The sequence below is a fragment of the Chrysochloris asiatica genome, unplaced genomic scaffold (assembly GCF_000296735.1).
Source record: "Chrysochloris asiatica unplaced genomic scaffold, ChrAsi1.0 scaffold00279, whole genome shotgun sequence".
NCBI classification, from domain to species: domain Eukaryota; kingdom Metazoa; phylum Chordata; class Mammalia; order Afrosoricida; family Chrysochloridae; genus Chrysochloris; species Chrysochloris asiatica.
Window position 1 is genome coordinate 1,327,352 of NW_006408797.1, and position 3,954 is coordinate 1,331,305.

The window sequence follows — 3,954 nt, forward strand, 5'->3', positions numbered from 1 at the left end:
AAGGAAGAAGTCCAAGGTGTAAGATTGTTATTTTATTTTTAGGTGCCATTGAATAGGAATTCATTCGTAGCTACCCTATCCACAACATACAAAACACTGCCTGGTACTTGGCCAACCTCACAATCTGTGTGATGTCTGAGCCCATCACTGACGCTACTGTGCCAATCCATGTTGTTTGAAGTCTTCCTCTTTTCTCTGACCCTCCACCTTACCAAACATGACTGGTCCCTCCTGATAATATGTCTGAAGCATGATAGATAAAGTCTTGCAATTCTGGCTTCCAAGGAACACTCTGGCTGTACCTCTTCCAACACACTCTTTTGGCACTCTTTTTCAATATTCTCCTCCAACACCATAACTCAAATGTATCAATTCTTCTATGGTCTTCCTTATTCCCTGTTCAACTTTCTCATGCATTTGAGGTTATTGAAAATACCATGGCTTGAGTCGGGCTCACCTTAGTCCTCAAGCTGACATCTTTGCTCTCCAACACTTCAAAAAGGTCTTGTGCAGCAGATTTGCCTAATGCAATATGTCATTTGATTTCTTGACTGCTGCTTCCATAAATGTTGATGGTTGATCAGAGCAAAATGAAGTCTTTGACAACTTCAATCTTTTCTCCACTGATATGGATGTCATTTATTGGTCCAGTGGTGAGGATTTTTGTTTTCTTTACACTGAGATGAAACCCATAGTAAAGGCTGTGGTCTTTGATCTTTATTAGTAAGTACTTTAAGTCCTCTTCACTCTCAGCAAACAAGGTTGTATCGTCTGCATATCGCAGGTTGTTAGTGAGTCTTCCTCTAATCCTGATGCTATGTTTTTCTTCACATAATCCTGCTTCTTGGACTATTTGCTCAGCATACAAATTGAATAAGTATGGTGAAAGAATGCTTTGTACATTCTATGTTCTGATTATTAATGGATGTTTACAGCTCTTTCTCTTCATTTTGAGTTGTGCCCCATCAGCAAATGAAGGTACCAAGAGTTTTACTCCATTCACATCATCACGGTCATCTCTACTTTGTGGAGGCAGCTCTTGCCCAGTCACATTTTTAGTGCCTTCCAACTTGAGGGGCTCATCTTCCAGCATTATATCTGACAGTTTTCCACTGCTATTCACAAGATTTTCAATGACTAAATATTCAGAAGTAGTTCATCTCTCCTTCTTCCTAGTCTGTCTTCGTCTGGAAGCTCATTTGAAACCTCTCCACCACGAGTGACCCTGTTGGTATTCAAAATATCCATGATTGTCAGATTCAAAATGGTCAATACCAGTCCATTTCAGTTCGCTAATACCTAGAATATACATTTTTATTCATTCCATTTAATTTTTGATGACTTCCAAATTTCCTAGATTCGTACTTTGCACATTTCAGTTTCGAATTATTAGTGGATGTTTGCAGCTCTTTCTTCCCATTTTAAGTTTTTCTGCATCAGCCAATGAAGATTCCAAAAGCTTTACTCCATTCATGTCATGAAACTCAGCTCTACTTTGAGGAGGCAGGTCTTTCCCAAGCATATTTTGAGTGCCTTACAACCTGAGGGACTCATCTTCTGGCACTACATCTGCTGCTATTCACAAGGTTGATAGTGCCTAACCATTCAGTGATTTGCCTCTCTTTCTTCCTAGTCTATCTTAGAATCTCTGCTAAAATGTGAATACCATGGGTTACCCTGCTGCTATTTAAAATACCGGTGGCATAACTTCCAGCATTACAACAACACTTAACACTTAAGCCACCACAGTAGGACAAACTGACAGACAAGTTGTGGTACTTTAGCTCCTAAGTAAGTACCTTAAGAAGATGAGAGTCTCACCCCCCCTGCTCTTTTTTTTCAATCCCAGCCTATAGTCCTACCATCTGGCCTCATTTGGAGCTCATTGTGATAATAGAGTGCTTGGACATCCAGGCTTTATTTATTTATTTTTTCCCCAAGAAACCTTCTTTTACCATGGTGCCTGAATAGCATTTGATTTCTGAGTTTCTCACCTTGGCTGATCAAAGGACCTGGGGCAGAGGCTGTCAATGCAAGGCTAGGTGGAGCTGCAGTGACCTTGTACTTGACCACTGGATCCCTGTTCTTCCAGGGAAGGACCAGACAGAGCTGAGCTGACAGAAATGGCCTACACTGGGGTGCACTGGAGGAAAGGTTGGAGCCCTGACTGTGATGGTACTAAGGGGAATGTTGGAACCCATTTGCCTGAGAGCAGAGACATTTCTGGGTTTTCTAGATGCAGGAAGGAAGACACTGGAGAAAGGGGTGGAGTATTTCTGATGGGAGGGGTCAGGAATTCTGACTCATGGACTTCAAGGAGGGTTCTTGGGTGGTGTTTACTTGGCTGATGTGCTTCCCTAGTCTTGCAGGAAAAGTTAAAGTATCTGGAGTTTTCACTGTCCTCCTACATTCTGAGTTCCACTGGGGATTTCCTCTTTTAGGAGTGAACTTGTTTGTTATCTGCGTCAGACCCAGTACATCTGTTCAGTGACCTGATGGGAAGGGGCAGTTGTTGAGGCAGGAGGAAGGTGCCATACAACACCTGGAACCACAAGAGTCCTGGGTTGTCCAGGCAGGATGGATATTGCAGGATCTGTGACTGAAGAGGAGGCTGGTCATCAGCACAGATCTCACAGAGCAAGAGTCTCGGCTACACCATAGGATGGGGACTGGCATGATGCCAGCATATCCTGAGGCCGTACTCTCAGGGAAGAGCAGGAAAGTATCAGTAGAAAAGCTACCCCAGAACACTCACTGTGAAATAGGGTGTCTGCATCCCTTTTGTGTAGTTTTGTGTTCAGAATTGCATAAGGGAGAGAAAAATAGCAATTGGGATTCCTGTCCAAACCTGTTATCCATCTCCAGTTCTGCTTTCTCCCTTCCCAACCTCGCTTATCCAGGCTGTCTTCAGGTGCTGTAGACACAGCCTATATTCTCCTGCAAGAGGCCTCTGTTCCTGATCTTACCACTAGGGCATCCTTCTCCCCATCCTCGGGCTAGTTGACTCTACCTCCCAGCAGACCTTGGAGGTCACTGCCCTTTGTCTCTGTGGTAATAATACTAGTGTCTGTCTTGCCTGGTATGGGAGGGCCATTAGACCTGGCGTGGGGTGGGAGGATAGATCCACCTCTCCAGGAGCCCATTGTGTAGCCTGGTGCCCGGCCATCAGTGGGCCTATACATGAGCTAACAGTCAGGCTTCATCACCTTCTCCACATTCCACAGGTGCACACTGAGCTCACTGCCTTACTTCCCACACCTGCAGCCACCCCTTCCCTACTATTCTTATGTGGTCCATGTCTCCACTAGCTCACCATCCACCACCAGGCAGCTCGCAGTGGGACTCTACCCTCACCTTGCCCTCCTGCTTACTCCTCATTCTGTTACTCTGTCCTCTCAACTCCAGCCTCCATCTCTTAAATGCATCTTGTACCAGAATCCCTTTCCACATTTCTATGGTACTTCCCTGAATCTAGCCTGAATTACTGTCAGGCTTTTTCCTGCTGGGGACCCTCTGGCTCACTCTGCAGGCACTGTCAACACTGTCTTTCTCCCCATGACTCTCAAGTTAAAGCTTACACTCAGTGACATGGCATCTTGCCCTTCTGTGACCTGGCTTGTTTACCCCACAAGTACCCCCATCAGTGTCTCTCCCTAGCCCATCCACACAGACCCTGGAAAGTGCTGCATCTTCTCTTTCTCCATAACTCAGTATCCACTGAGCCTTTTCCTGGAGCTCCTTCAGCCTCCACATATGGGAAGACTCTACCACCTGACAGGTATCTCCAAGCACACAGTACATCTATGGCCCAGGAAGGCAGATCCATCATGATTCCAGCTGGACCTCAGTGATTGTCAGGTAGTTGGGGGTGAGCAAGGAGCTTCTCATTGCCTAAAATAAATAAATAAATAAATAAATAAATAAATAAATAAATAAATAAATAAATAAAAACAA